General features: G+C 48.9%; 1 long non-coding RNA gene across 4 annotated transcripts in view; it reads left to right on the forward strand.

The window, feature by feature from the left end:
- Positions 1 to 16202, forward strand: part of LOC125162981 (uncharacterized) — a 40210-nt gene that overhangs the window by 11528 nt on the left and 12480 nt on the right. For 2 of the 4 annotated variants that reach the window (XR_007151221.1, XR_007151223.1), the window contains exons 2-4: positions 2279 to 2439; positions 6941 to 7113; positions 14304 to 14450. This is a non-coding gene — a long non-coding RNA (uncharacterized LOC125162981). The remainder of the gene's footprint in view (positions 1 to 2278; positions 2440 to 6940; positions 7114 to 14303; positions 14451 to 16202) is intronic. The other 2 variants (XR_007151222.1, XR_007151224.1) reach the window with 1 other exon arrangement.

Raw genomic sequence — 16202 nt, forward strand, 5'->3', positions numbered from 1 at the left:
ATGGAAGTCCGCTAGGGCTCACTGATAGCCATCTTTCTAGGTGCACAGCCAGGCTACAGTTCCCAGCCCCCTGTGCAGTTAGGTGTGGCCATGTGACCGAGTCTGGCCAATGGGATATGAGCAGAAATAAATGCATCGTTTTCAGGTCTGGCCTATGATCCTTGCCGATCTGCCTGCTGAATAAGGACGAGGAAGGCCAAATCACAAGCTAGGAAGGGAGGGTCTCTGTCCCTAAATGGCTGTACAGATCAAAATGTTTCTGTTAAGACTTCCCATATGGGCATGTGAGAAAGAACCAAACGTGGTGGAAAGCCACTGAAATCTTGGAGGTATTTGTTACAGTGGCTAGCATGACTTAACCCAGCCGATACACAAGCCCGTCCCTGAAAATGAGCCATGGGGACTGGAGACTCTTGAATGGCTTAGCCCCTGGGGCTAGAGAAGAGACTTTTGAACACATTGCCCACCCCTATCCCAGAGCAAAGGCAAGGCTCTAGAGAGAAGGCCAGAGGCAGGAAAGAGAATGGGCAGTCGTTTCTGGATCTGAGCTGGATCAAGGGCCCCGAAAGGATGGGGCCTAAGAGATGCTGCCTTCCTCCCCAGCCAGTGCTGAGAGCGGCACATACAGGGAGGGGAAGGCTTCTGTAGGTAGCCAAATTTGCCTGGGCCGACCTGCTGTCACCAGCCCCTCTGTTGGCTCAGCCCTCGGGCCCACACCCCATGGATCCTCTATCCTGTGGACGGCGGAGAATCGGCGGGGAAGGGGGGCTGTTGAATCACCATGCATGATAGCTCCGCTTGAGGAATATGGGTTTCTGAGAACAGCGTACCTGGGGACCCTTGGCAAATGGAATCTCCCGAGCCTCAGCCCTGGCGGGCTGTGCAGGGCTTACTCGGGCTGCTGCTCTCTCCTCTCCTTGGGGAGGGGATCTTGCAGGGTGGGTAAAAGGCCAGACTTTCGCATATTAGTTCCACAACCTTCTAGCCTGGCCAGCTGGACAAGTGAGCTCACCTCCCTGAACCTGAACATTCCCATCTACAAAGTGAGGAGAGGAAGGTGAGTTCCTTCAACGTGGGTGGAGACGAAATGAAATAATCCAGAGGAAGTGTCAAGCTGAACACCATGAGCCTGGTTAGCGCTCCTTAAGTGCTGGCTGTCGTTATTGCCGGGTTGAGGGGGCCCACATAGGTTCCATCGCTACCCCCGCCCCATCCTGCTTAGGTCTGACAGGGGCCGCAGCACTCCTAGAAGAGCTTTGTCCTCCCCGGAGCAGATGTGCTGGACAGAAGCCTGCCCTGACCCAGCCCTGACTCCTCCTCTTGTCCACATGCCACTAATCTGCTCCAAGCCTCAGTTTTCCCTCTTGAGCAATGGGTGAAGTCAGCCCTCCCCCACCCCCACCCCTGACCTCACAACTGTTACAGAATTCAGCCGAAGCAGTAAATCATTGCGCTTCAGTACACAGATACCACAGGCACTCTGCCCTGGGTTCGAAGCCAGCTCTGGGCTTTTCGCATTTTATGACCTGGAAAATGCCATTGAATTCAGGTTCGGGGGCTTTTGGATGGTATAACACTGGTTCCTAGCTCACTGGAGGGATGAAGGAGACCAGCACGTGAAGTACTCAGCTCTAAGCCTGGGACTTAGGAAGGGTTCAATTAATAGTAGCAAGTATTGTTATCACGAGTGCTCTCAGGAGTTTGGAAAGTATGGAGAGGGCTGTAAGTTGAGAGGTTCTTAGGCCAATCTCCATGATATCAAAGAAGAAAGTTCCCCCTTCCCCATGAGGCCACTTGGGGCCCCCTTCTCTCCCTGCCCCAACTGCTCTTCCAGAGCTCAGTCCCTATACCCTCTTCCTAGAGTTGGAACCACATGGTAGGCAGGGTGGTGCAGGGCTGGGAGTCTGGAGCTTTGAGTTCTAGTCTGGCTTCCACTGCTCTCTGGCTGTGTGGCCCCAGGCAAGTGTATCACCCTTTCTCGGCCTCCTTAACAATCATGTGAGGCAATAAGAGCTGCAGGCTCTACCCTAAGGACCATGTGATATGACATTCACTGACTGCTTCCTCACAACAGCCAGTGGCCAAGGAGAGAGGGTGTGGCTCCCTAGCAGGCTCAGGGTCAGGGTCACTGCTCTGTGTGGAATCTGGTCTCTGTTGCCCAGAACTGTGTCTCCTGATGCCTAGAATTCCACCATTAGTGACTCATGCCTTTGGGAAATCATCACCCTCAGCCCACTAAGTAACAGCAATAACAGTCTCTCGTGGCTTCTCTTTGCAGGGAGCGTTCATACGGCGCACGGTCCCACCCGGTCTCCGCACGCTACCGTGAGGTAGGCAGCGAAGCGAGGAGAGTTTGAATCGGATGCAGAAAGCCATGTGCCCAAAGAGAAACGGCAAGTTAGTGGTGGATCCGGAGGCCTGGAGTCTCCTGGCGTCTTGGTCAGTGCACGTATCTCCCCCGACAACTTTGCTTTATAATGCGGCTCTGGATTTTTGTGCTCCCTTTGTATAACATTATTCCCAACAGCCAAAAGGTGGAGGTAACCCAGGTGTCCATGAGGGATGGTTGAGTGAATGAATGACAAATGTACGTGCAACGGAATATTACTCAGCCTTGATAAGGGAAGACGTTTTGACCCAGGCTACAACATGGATGAACCAGGAGGACGTTCAGGTACCTGGAGTAATCAGGTGCATAGAGACAGAAAGTAGAAGCGTGGTGGCCTGGGGCTGGGGAAGGGGAAGGAGAAGTTCATGTTTGATGGAAACAGAGTTTGAACCTCACAGGACAACAAGAGCTCTGGGGGTTGATGGTGGTGATGGCAGCATAACCATGTGAATGGGCTTAATGCCACAGAGCTGTACATTTTCAAATGTTAAGGTGGCAAATTTTATGTTACATGTACTTTGTCAAAGTTTAAAAATTAGTTGGTTTTTTTTTTAATTGCTGCTTCTGAGAGGAAGATAGTAAGCCGTAACCTTTTAAAGGACGTGTAACTTTGTTTCTCATGACTTGTATCAGTCAGGATAGGCTAAGTCATATTGCTGTAACAAACAGCCCCCAAAATCTGACTTCTGAGTCAAACACTTGCTCCTTGCACTGTACCACCTCACACACTAAATCCTGTACCCCATGGAATGCTCTTCCTTGCTGTTCTAAACATCTCCCTACTCTACCTGCACCCTAGGCCCAGGATAAGGCAATGGAATCGGTCAGATTCACCCTTGGCTGGCTATGTGGCTGTGGGTAAGCCAGTTAACTTCTCTAAGCCTCAGTTTACTCATCTGGGAAATGGGGACAATAACAGACCGTATCTTGAGGGGAGAATCAAGGGAGGATTTCACATGGCTTCAGGTATGCCGTCAGGCTGTGGGTCCATTTAAGCCTGGTGTAGAGTTTGGCACCCAGACAGGAATGGGGTAGGCTTTAGCCTCCTGCCGACGAGGCCCTCAGCTTGAACAATCCCAGGAGAAACACCTTCTTCCAGCCAGCCTTGCGTCAGGGCCAGGGAATGGGTGGGATGGGAGCCAGAGGCTGCAAAGACAGTTGTCTCGAGCCTGAAATACTTTTCTCCCCAATGATCTGTTTTCAATTTCTCATTCTTCACCCCCCCCCCCTTTTTAGAACATGCCCTGCCAAGGAACAAGCATGTTAGTGTGCGTCAGCCCCTAGCCCAGCCAGCATCCCACCCTTGGGGAATTTCTGCTTTAAATAGTGAGGCATGGGACCTTTCAACATGCCACGTGTGTTCCAGCCTCCACACCTTTGCATGTGCTGTTCTTTCTCCCTACCGTGCTTTTCCCTGTCTGCTGGGTCTATTCCGATTTTGCTCATCACCTGTCAAAGTTTGGCTGCAGGAGCCTCTCCTGCCACAGCTCCTCTGATTGCTCCCCCCACCCCCACTGTTAACACATCTCCCCAGGTCTGCACACATATCTTGATTTCTTGTGTCCTCTAGTTACCTAACACTTTTGAAAGCACAGCGTCAGCCAGTTCTTTGCAAAGTCTGAGGCTTTCATTAATTGAAGAGTGCTTTCATCATCCTCATGTCAATGGGAGGCGATTATTATTGTCATATCCCTATTTTCCAGATGAGAAAATGGAGCTCCTGAGAGCAGAAGTGTGTGGTCGCACAAATGGGAAGTCAGGACCTCCATATCTGAGAATAGAGGCTCTTGCTAAGCCACTCTGCTGGGCTGAGCACTGTAGGCAGGTGCCTAGAAGTGCACCAGCAGAGGAGGGGGCGGGTACGGCAGAACCGGTAACCTGCTTCTTCTTTCTGGACTTGCAGCTGGCCTGCATTTCCCAGCTTCCCTTGCAAGGGAAGCAAGGTCTTTTTGAGAGACTGGTTAAGAAAGTGGGCCCAGTTCTCCATCCCTCACTGTTCCCACACCCCTTTGCAATGTGACTTTGACCTAGCTCCTCCATTCAAAAAGTAGATTTTATTTCCCTCAAAGATGGGTTGGCCTTGGGTGTTGCTTTGGTCAACAGAATGTGGTAGAAGCAACCTTGTGCTAGTTCTGGGCAGGCCCTTAAGAGACCCTGCAGCTTCTCTCTCCCTCCCTCCCTCCCTCCTTCCCTCCCTCCCTCCCTCCTTATCTCTCTCCCTCTCTCTCCCTCTGTCATTCCCTCTCTCCCTCCCCCCCCCCCTTCCTCTGCCAGGGCCCTGGAGAATGGGAGGGCACATGGAATGGAGTCATGTTGTCTCAGCAGCTTTTAGATAGAGACAAATCTGCCGTCACTTTCAGTCTCAAACATGGTCTCCACTCAAATTGTATCCAGTCAGGATACTCAGGGAAATTCCCAATTTGATTTGGGTTTAGACCATCTCCCCTGCTTCTTTCCCACAGTGGGAAATGAACATTAGGCTTTGGCTCAGGTCATGATCTCACGGTTCATGGGTTTGAGCCCCACGTCGGGCTCCACGCTGGTGGTGTGGAGCTTGCTTGGGATTCTCTCTCTCTCTCTCTCTCTCTCTCTCTCTCTCTCTCTCTGCCCCTCCTCCACTCATGCTTTCTCTCTCTCTCTCTCAAAATAAATGTTTTTAAAAAATGTCTGCTTCTTCTCCATCCCTCCTCCTCTCCCCTGCTTGTGGGGCTGGGTGGAGGTGATAAGGGGAGAGGAAGGGTCTTAATCGAGCTGCTGCCATCCTGGCTGGCTTCCAGTGTTCTAACCAGCAGACGTTTTGTTTTGTTTTGTTTTATTTTATTATTATTTTTTAATTTAAATCCAAGTTAGTTAAAATATAGTATGATAGTGATTTCAGGAATAGAATTTGGTGATTCGTCACTTACATATAACACCCAGTGCTCATCCCAACAAGTGTCCTCCTTAATGGCCGTCCCCCATTTAGCCCATCCCCCCCCCAGCCAACACCCGGCCAGCAGCGCTCAGTTTGTTCTCTATTTGAGTCTCTTATGGCTTGTCTCCCTCTCTGTCTTTATCTTATTTTTGCTTCCCTTCCCTTATGTTCATCTGTTTTGCTTCTGAAATTCCACATATGAGTGAAATCATATGATATTTGTCTTTCTCTGACTGACTTATTTCTAGCCAGCAGACATTTTAAGCTGTCCCATGTTTCCATCATGGGACACTGTTGTGGGCTTCATGAATTTGGCCATTGCTGCGGGCTCCTCTTACCCTTGACCTTGGTGGATGCGCCAAGTCCCCTGCCACTCCTTGCTCAGCCCTAGGAATCCCACACCCATCTCCAGCTTCTTGGGATAGGACCCAAGATGACAGACCCCCCCGCCCCCCGCCTCAGCCCCCAACTGGTCCAGAAACCCTCCTAGTCTCTAGTCCAACATATGGAGGTGCCGCCTCTGTTTGGCTATCTCAGGTGGGGGTCCCTCAGGCCTGAGCTGCACCCCCTTCCTGCACAGCACCTCACCAAGCCCCCCCCCGCCCCCGCCTTAACTTTCTCTAAGTCATGAGGGGCAAAGACGGGTCCTTGCCCACTTTCTTTGTTAGTCCTTTGTGCATGGTAATCTGGTCTGGAAAGTCACTTCTATCCTATCTCTGTGTCTTCTGTTTAACAGTTTGATATCTTAAACAAATGGAAACATTCCTTACACTCTGTTCTCCCCCTTGACTTTTATTACTCACAGTATCTTGAGTATTTTGCTCACCTTATAGACACCTCCCTTTTTAAAAATTTTAATTGTGGTTAAATATGCATAATATCAAATTTGCCATTTTAGCCATTTTTTAAAACATTTTTTAAAAACATTTATTTTGAGAGAGAGAGAGAGAAAGCATGAGTGGAGGAGGGGCAGAGAGAGAGAGAGAGAGAGAGAGAGAGAGAGAGAGAGAGAATCCCAAGCAAGCTCCACACCACCAGCGTGGAGCCCGACGTGGGGCTCAAACCCATGAACCGTGAGATCATGACCTGAGCCAAAGCCTAATGTTCAACCGACTGAGCCACCCAGGCGCCCTCAAGACCCTACTTTCAAATCTTTTGGGTATTCACCTAGACATGGGATTGCTGAGCGATATATGGTAATTCTATTTTTAATTTTTTGAGGAATTGCCATACAGTTTTCCACAGTAGATACACTGTTTTCTATTCCCACCAACAGTGCACAGTCTCCACATCCTTGCCAACACTTCTTATTTTCATTTTTTTTAAAGACTCTATTTATTTTTTAAAGTCATGTCTCCACCCAACATGGGGCTTGAACTCACAACCCTGAGATCAAGAGTTGCACGCTCTACTGGCTGAGATAGCCGGGAGCTTCTATTTTTGTTTTTGTTTTGTTTGATAATAGCCATCCTAGTGGGTGTGAGCTGAGATGTTCCAGTTTTTTGCTATGATGAGAAAGTGCAATGGAGAACCTTGTACTTGCTTTATTTCACACATGTGAAAAATATATCTGTAGTTTAATTCCTAAAACTAGAATCACTAGATCAAAGGGTATATGCATTTTTTTTTTTTTTTAGAACTTCTTACAGAAGCCTGACATATACACAAAACTGAGAGTTTAGCTGGTGAATTTTCACAAAGTAATCAGACTCCTGAAGCCAGTGCCAGATCAACAGGACACTGCCAGCCCCTCAGAAGCCCCTTCACAGCCCACAAAGAGGAGCCATCACCCTGACTTCTAACATCACAGGTTAGCTTTGCCTCTTTTGAACTTTGTGCAAGTGGACTCACAGCCCACGTGTTGCTCTGTGCGTGAGCTCCATCCACACTGTGCGTGTGCTTGTTCATTCATTCTTACTGTGCTGTTCTGTGTGAATATACCAAAATCTATTTCGCCGTTCCGCTGCTGATGGGCATTTGGGCAGTTCCCAGTCTGGAGGCATTTCAAATAGTGCTGCTATGGAAATTACTAGTATAGTGCTGTCCAGTAAAATCTACTACAGGATATACTCAAGAACTGAAAGCAGGGACTCGAACAGATATTTGTACATAAGCGTTCATTGCAGCATTTACAACAGCCGAAATGTAGAAACAACCCAAATGTCCATCAGCTGATGAATAGACGTGTACGTAAACACGATGGACTGTTGCTCAGCCTTAAAAAGGAAGGACACTTGGACACCGTGTGAGCCGTGAAGACGTTATGCTAGGTGAAATGAGCCAGACTCCAAAGAACAAACACCGTAGGATTCCCTTATATGAAGGAGAGACTAGAGCAGTCAAATTTTGAGAGGCAGGGACTAGAATGGTAGTTTCCAGGGCCTGGGAAGAGGGAACGGGGAGCTGTTGTTTGATGGGACAGAGTTTCTATACAGGAAGATGAAAAAGTTCCGGATGTGGCTGGTGGTCACGTGTTCACAGCAACGTGATCATTCTTGGTGCCACTAAGCTGTACAGTTAGAAATGGCCTCGATAATGAATTTGATGTTATGTGTATTTTGCTACAAAAAAAATATGAGCCACAGATGCAAACCACCTACTTACTTTAACATTTTTCTGGCAGCCATGTTTTAAAAGTAAAAAAGAAAAAGTATAACTTGAAAAATGATTTAACTCCATCTATCAAAAATATCATTTCAACACAACATCAATATAAAAAAACTATTAAGGAATTAGTTTACTTTTTTTTTCATACTGACAAAATTTGGTGTGTATTTTATACTTACAGCTCATCTCAGTGGGAACCAGCCACACTTCAAGTGCTCAGTAGCCAGGTGTGGCTGGTGGCCGCCATATTGAATAATGCACGTCTAGTACGAGTCTTTCGATTCATGTATTTTCCATGCCCTTTGGATGCATGCGGATTTGCAGTTTCAATAGCTATTACCAGATCGCCTTCCATAAGCCAAGTTTTAAACCCATCAGCAATGTATGAGGGCACGTTTCTCCATACCCTCACCTGCACAGTGGCCAATTTAATAGATCACAAGTGCCGGCTTGTGGATTTAACACAGATTTCACTTACTAGGAGTGAGGGAAACCTCTTTTTCTATGTTAAAAGCCATTGGGTTTCCTTTTCTGTGAACCATGGGCTCACCTCAGCTGTTTTACACTCCCCCGCACACATCTCCGTGCTCCTCAGGCCCCACCTGAACCTGGGACTAAGGGGGCACCCAAGGCCAGGCATTTCAGAATCCTAGAGTAGCCTTAGCCAGGCTGTTCCCCGCAGGGAGAATCCCAGTGGCCAGAGCTCTGGGAAGCCGGGCTTATCTTCTAGGGCGTGTCTCCCTCTGCTGGCAGTGCTGAGTTTCTGCACCTGAGCTCGGACCAGCACAGGAGGCCGGGCAGATGGGGGGGGGGGGACTCGGGGGGCTGCCTCGGGACCCTGGTTTGATCTCGCTTCTACTGCTTATTGCTGTGTGACCTGGGTAAGCAACTTCACCTCTCTGGGATCTCCAGCTCCTATCTGTAAAACGGAAATAGTTAGCCATTCCTCTGAATCTGAGGTTTGTTGGAGGAACAATCAAGTGACAGGACATTAATGGGGTGTGGCACAAAACAAGTTCTAAATACACGGTAGCTGGGGGTTGGGGTTGTTGATTTCTACTCCTGGAGGAGAGGGAAGGCGCAGCGCGGCGCCTAGTAAAGGAGGCAGAGGGACAGCTGGATGTTTATAGGTCCACCCCTGCCTCGCCAGCTCCCGTTTCCTATTCTGTGGAATGGCCGCCTCACCTCAAAACAAGAGGCTGGGACATGCCGTAATGCCTGGGACCCTCACACCCATTAGACCCCATGCCTGACCTGGGCAGGGCCCCAACCTTCTCCCACACTGGGCTGGGCGCACCAAACTGTTGAACAAATCCAGGCTGAACACCCACCGAAGTTTTGGTCTTTCCTAGCCTGGGCTCTCTCTCCCAGGGATGTTGTAGAAAGGAGCACTGTGAAGGACGGGACCCCTGTGATCCCATCACCTGAGCACCCGCTGTTTGGTGGTGCTGGCTGAGGGCAGTTTTACCAGAGGCAGTCTGTGCCCCGCCCGCCGCCACCCTGCCATGGGGCTCCGGAAAGGCAGCCCTGTCACCATGCCCAGCTTCTGCTTAATTGACGATTACACCCAAATCCTTCCTCTGCTCTAAAACCTCCCATAGCGCCCCCACTGCCTGCCAAAGCAGTCCAGATTGAGTGTCACTCTGACATTCAAGACCACCATGGCCCAAGTTGGCTCTGTGGAGGGTAACCCTAGACTGCCTGAAAAGTATCCATGAAAATCGCCTCCTTCCTTCAAGAGTGAACTAAATGCTACTTCATTCATTCATTCTACTGTCATCTGTTCATTCGTTTAACAAAATGTGTCAAATGAATTATTAATGTATATTTATCACCTGTGATTATGAAAACATTCTAGACAGTGGAGTAGAGACAGTAGTCTTAACCAATTACAACTAAAGTGTCTTCATGTTGCAAAATGTATCAAATACGGAGTCAGGTGAATGCACTGTAGAGCCCCTCTCCAAGGGTCTTGTGGGGGGTGTGACCCTGCCGTGTGTCCAACCACACAGGGCTGTCACATGGCGCAGGAAGGCTTCCTTAACGATGCTCTCTCCTATGAGCATCGAGGTCTTACCTCCTGGCCCTGCCACCAACCAGCTACATGCCCCTGGTAAGTCATTTTCCCAAGTCTCAGATTATATATATCAAGTAGTAATGATGGTCCCCACCTTGAGAGAGCTATTGTGGGAATTACGTGAGATTAGGTATCAAAGTGCCTGCACATGCTCAGCACTTGTGTGGCCACCATCATTAGCAGCAGCAGGAGCAGTTGACTTCCGCAAGGTGGGCTCCCAGGTCCCTGAGGGATCCAGAGGTTTCCCAGGTCCCTGAGGGATCCAGAGGTTTTCATTCCTTGCCCACTAGAGGGCACCAGAAGTCACGGACTTGTCTAGTGCTATGACCCTGGCTAAGCTGGCCCCCAAGTTCCCAAGGGGGTAAGAGTGAGGGCCTTCTGGGCTCAGAAGAGAACCCCAGGACCATGTAAGAGCCTGGCAATTATCCTGTGTCCCTAGGTCTGGCTCACAAAGACTCCCCAAACCTGAGCTTCAGTAAATGGAAAGGCAGCCCTGTCACCATGCCCAAAGCCCTACTGTCCATCTCTGGCTGCGTCCCACAGTCCGAGACAGTGTGGGCCAAAGAGCTCTGGCTTCTGAAGCTGGCTCTTCACATTTCTGTGTGGCCTTTGGCAAGTGACGTGACTTCTCTGAGCCTCAGTTTTGTTTCCTATAACATGGCAATGTTGTAGGTCCCAAAGAAGGGAAAGGCCTCTATGTGCCGAGGGCTGGCCATGACAGCTCGTGTTGCTTTCCATCGAGTAAATATGCTACAGTGTAATTAGCTGTTTTCTGCTGATCACAAATGCAATGTATTGGTTAATCCGAATGCTTTTTTAAAAACTTTTTTTTAATGTTTATTTATTTTTTGAGAGAGAGAGACAAGAGTGTGGGCAGGGGAGGGACAGAGAGAGGGAGACACAGAATCCGAAGCAGGTTCCAGGCCCCGAGCTGTCAGCACAGAGCCCGACATGGGGCTCGAACTCATGAACCATGAGATCATGACCTGAGCCAAAGCCGGATGCTTAACCGACTGAGCCATCCAGGTGCCCTAATTCCAATGCTTTTTAAAGCGTTTTACCACGAGCCAGGCCCTGTACTGGCTTGACAGGCAAAATGAAATGACTAGTTTTGTTAGGGGCGGGGAGATTCCGAGTGATCTCCCCCACCTCAGCCTCTCTGCATTCCCCAAACTCTCTACAATGTTGACGTATTGTCTTTACAATGGTAGAAAAGAAGGAACACTGATGGCACACCTACTATGCACCAGATGTTTCACTTCATCCTTCTTCTGAGTCTGTAGGCTCCATGCAGACAGGGACCGTCTGGCTTTCTCACTGTTATTTTCTCTATGCATGGCACATGGTAGGTCCTCAATAAATATGTGTTTAGTGATCAAGAATGTTTGTGCAACGTTTACAAATAAGGAGCTCTAAGGTTCAGAGAGGTTGTGTGACTTGTCCGAGGTTACCCAGCTAGTAGGACACAGGGCCAGGGTCCTGAGGAATTTCTTGCTACTCAGTGCCTGTCCCTCACCCCCAAACCCCCTTTGCTCAGAACAGCTTATTTTGTAAAGATGTATTTATTTAGTACTCGTTAAGCAACAACCCAAGGGGTAGGCACTAGAATTTTCCCCATTTTATAGATGGGGAAACTGAGGCACCGATCAGTTAACTGACTTGCCCAGGTCATACAGCCAGTAAATGGTAGAATCAAGATTCTAATCCAGGAAGTCTGTCGCTAAAATGCTTGCCGTTGACCGCTATGTGAGGCCTCCTCTAGATGTGAATCTTGTCTTCTCAACTCCTTGGGGACCTTTGGAGGACCTGGATGGTGTCTTCTTTTCTGCAGCCCCTGGAGCTCCTGGCACAGGGTTGGGCTGTATGTAGGGTCTCAGTTCAGGCCCTCCAGCTGGGGATTTGCCCAGCAGATGAGGCCCTCTAGTTGCTGTCCAGAAGTTAGTGGGTGGCCCTTGGTTTCTAGCACAAGGTCATTGCTGCCCTTTGAGCCTATAGCCACCTGTCCCTGCCTCACCCAGTCCTGTACACACACCTGCCAGCAGCAGACGGTGCTTTGAGGGTAAGTTGGACTTTGGGCCCTTTATCTGCACCCCTTTTCCCACTCTTAGACATGAGTCCAAAAGTGTATGGCCTCTATGCACATGCATATGTGTGTGTGCATAGTTCACACGTACACATGTGTCCATGCGCATACCTGTGGATATGAGCAGTCCTGCACGTAAGTGCCCATGTGAGTCTAGGTGTGGCATGAATGCTCCCGGGTATGTCCAAGGCTGCAGGTGCGGATCTGAGTGTGAACATGAGTTTATGTGCAGCTGTGCACATGTGTGGGTAAATGTGGAAAGACAGACCACCATAGTGGAAGGGAACCCCTTGCCAGACATGTGGTAAGTGCCATAATATTAGCTACTGTATTGTTAGCCTCCCAAGTTGCGTGGAGATTCTATAAAATGGTAGCTTTGAAGGATCTGGCTCAAGGAATGCTTCTGTGGGATGCTCGGGTGGGTCAGTCAGTTAAGCGTGCAACTCTTGATTTTGGCTCAGGTCATGATCTCACAGTTTGTGGGATCGAGCCCCGAGTTGTGCTCTGTGCAAACAGTGAGGAGCCTGCTTGGGATTCTCTCTCTCCCTCTCTCTCTGCCCGTACCCCACTCACTCTCTCTTTATCTCTCTCAAAAATAAATACTTTTTTAAAAAAAGAAATGGTTCTCCCATCACCCTTAAATCAATAGTTATTTCTTCTTTCCCTCAATTTTATCATTGCAAGGGCACCATAACAATAGTCCAGGGAGTTTGGGAAATAGAGATGGGGAAGGGTGGGGAATCTATCACCGGGGCCCCCATCACCCCTACCCAGTGGTATTTGCATCTTTGCTGTTCCTTTTCCAGCCTTGTCCATCTGTCAGCTAGCTCGAGGCTTGGAACACAGCACGTTGGTCAAAACGCATTTGAATGAATTAACAAACATATGTTGTTTTCAGATATGATGACTGAACTGGATATTTTTTCAGCCTGCTTTTGTTTACTTATCATAAGCATTTTCCATGTGACAACCAGTCTTTATATTGAAGATAATAGAAGAAAATTAGAAACTACCCCATGTCCCCAAACAAGGAAACAGTCATTTATGGAAGAGCAAGCCTAAGGAGTGTTATGAATTCATCATGGACATTTTTTTTTCATATAAGATTTTTTTCCCCTCTTTTTGGGACACGTTAGTGTTTCCATACTGGGAAAAGGGTGTCCCAGGATTTATCTGTCCCCGGAAACAAAGCAGATTCCATTGAAAAAGATGGAGATGTTAGCCATCAGGGAAAAGCACACCAACACCCCAATGAGATCTGGCTACACACCCACTAGGATGGCTAAAAATAAAAATAAAAAAAGACCGACAGTAACAAGTGTTGGTAAGGATGTGAAGGAATTAGAACCTTCATATACTGCCGGTGGGAATGTAAGGTGGTGTAGCTGCTTTGGAAAATAGTCTGGCAGATCCTCACAAGGTTAAAAATAGAGCTACCCTATGACCCAGCATTTCCACTCTGGGGTATATACCCAAGAGGAATGAAACGTACATCCACACGTAACTGTTCACAGCAGCATTATTCATGAGAGCCGAAAGGTGGAAACAATCCAAGTGTCCTTCAGCTCATGGATGGATCTATGAAATGTGGTCTTTCCACACAGGGGAATATTGGCCAGCAATACCAGGGAATGAAACACTGATTAAACATGGATGAACCATGAAAACATTATGCTAAGTGAAAGAAGGCTGTCACAGAAGACTTTGCAAGGTTTCCATTTTGTATGATTCCATTGACTTGAAGGGTCCGGAATAGGCAAATACATAGAAAGTTAACTGGGGTTGCCTAGGGCTGGAGGGGGAGGGAAATCAGCAGGAGAGATGGGAAGGACTACAAATGGGTCTGGGGGATGCTGAAGAGGTTGCAAAAGTGATTGTGAGAAATATACTCAAAAGCCATTGAATTGCACACTTTAAACGAGTACATTGTCAGGCATGTAGATTTTATCCCCATAAAGCTGTTGTGGGTCTTTCAAAAAAGGCTGGAGACCCACGATGATGATGGAAATATACAGCACCATTTACTGAGAGCTGGACCATGGGCCAGGTACTAGTCAATGTCATTTCACTTCCAAAGTAACCCTGCTAGGTTTTTTCCCCTGTTATACAGATGAGGACACTGAGGTTCTGAGGGTTTGAGTAACTGGCCCAAAGGTCACTCAGTTCTTTAGCGGTACAGCTGTGATTTGAACCCAGATCCATGCTCAATGTGGAAGTGCTTTTGCCGTTGTAGTTCTGGCTCAAGATGGTGACGTAGAAGGATCCTGAACTCTCCTCCTCCCAGACACTGGATATACTGGATACGCAGCTACTTACAGAACAATTAGCCGAATGACTCCCACACATTAGGCGAAGGAGAAAAAAACCCACATCAAAGCAGGTAGGAGAGGCTGAGACACATTCTCGCCACAAACCTCCCCCCCCGCCCCCCGCAGTGGGGAGACTCACAATTGGGAGGGAACGCAAAAACTCTGAGCTTCTCCCTGAGGAGTGAGGGGTTTGAACTCTGCATCTGGTACCCCAACTTTGAAGACCTGCCTCTGAAGTACCTTTATCGCCTCCTTGGGAGGAGCCGGGAGCTGGGGCACCAGGACAGCTGGACAGATAAACGTACAGCAACAGGACAGGTGGGGCCCAGGGTCGGGGGGCTCCTCCCTGCCCTTTATCTGGCCTGGGCAGCCAGAGGTCACGGTCAGGGCTCTCTATCGCTCCCTCAGGCCTTCTCCCAGTGTCTCCCTGTCCAGGACCCTTCAAGCAGACACCCAGCAAAGTGCTGTCCAAAAGCACCAGGACTGGTTTGGCAAACAGAATCTGCTCCAACCTGTCCACCAGGAAGCCCTCAGGTGTTCCTATCTTTACTGTACGGAGATAATCATACATGTGCACAGAGGTGTGTGGACAGAGATGTTCATCACAGCATTGTTTCTAACAGGGGAAAACTAGAAAGAACCCAAGTGCCCAGCATGGAGGGACTGGTTACCATACAACAGAACGCAGTGGAAGAATCTGACGCAGGCCTTAGAGCTCCCGCACCCCTGCTGGCCACCCCGCTGTCCCCCACCACCCAGACACCCCCTGGTAGCATCTTACCGTCTAAGCGCACTAAACTCCTTATGGTCCCCAAATGCCCCCCAACATTTCTGTCTTCTCAGAGGTTCCCACTTGCTGTTTCCTCTGCCTGCAATGCCACTTCTGCTTTTTTAAAGATATTTTTTAATCTATGTTTATTTTTTGAGAGAGAGACAGAAAGAGCACAGGTGGGGGAGGGTAGATTGAGAGGGAGACTCCAGGCTCTGAGCTGTCAGCACAGAGCCCAATGCGGGACTCGAATCCATGAACTGTGAGATCATGACCTGAGCTGAAGTCGGATGCTTAACTGACTGAGCCACCCAGGTGCCCCTTTTAAAAAATGTTTTTTAGTGTTTTTTTATTTTTTATTTTTGAAGTATTATTCTCTGGCTCCTGGGCAGGGGGAGGGCCCCCCTGGTCCTTCCACATCAGAACATGGTCACACTCTCTGGGACTGACCAGGTAACAGTCTGCTACCCATGCTGGATGCCAGAACATGAGGCTACTATCTTTCTGGCTATTTGCAGTATCTACTCTCAGAGCAGGCATCTTTCAGTGAATTTCTAGGCAACTAGAATAAAAGCCAGACTTGTTTTCATGGTCTACAAGGCCTCTCGTGTTCCAGTCAGAGCCCACTTCTTCAACTCACCTGTAATTTTTCTCACTACTCTGCTCACTGACCAAGATGGTTCTCCAACGTGCATTTCTGCCTCAGGACCTTTGCATTTGCCTATTTCCTCTACCTGGAATGAATGACCCAGTGATCAAGACCTAGTTCTTCACCTCAAGTTGCTCATAGTCTGGTGGAGGAGGCAGACACATAAACTGGCCCTACTCTGGGCCCTGTTCTACTTGACTGTCAAATGAAGGTGGCCATCTGCCAGTCCCTCGCCCCTCCCCCCACTCCCTTGCAGGCCATTAGAGGGTCCTGGGCCAGAGTGGAGCCTGTTCAGCACGGCATGCAGGGCCCAGCAGGTGTGAATGGTGGTCTGGTCATTTTGTAAGGGGGCTCAGCTCCCTGACTCCCTGATGGACCGGGGGTAGGGGCAGGGGAAGAGGGAAC

The sequence above is a fragment of the Prionailurus viverrinus genome, chromosome A3 (genome assembly GCF_022837055.1).
Source record: "Prionailurus viverrinus isolate Anna chromosome A3, UM_Priviv_1.0, whole genome shotgun sequence".
Classification (NCBI taxonomy): Eukaryota; Metazoa; Chordata; class Mammalia; order Carnivora; family Felidae; genus Prionailurus; species Prionailurus viverrinus.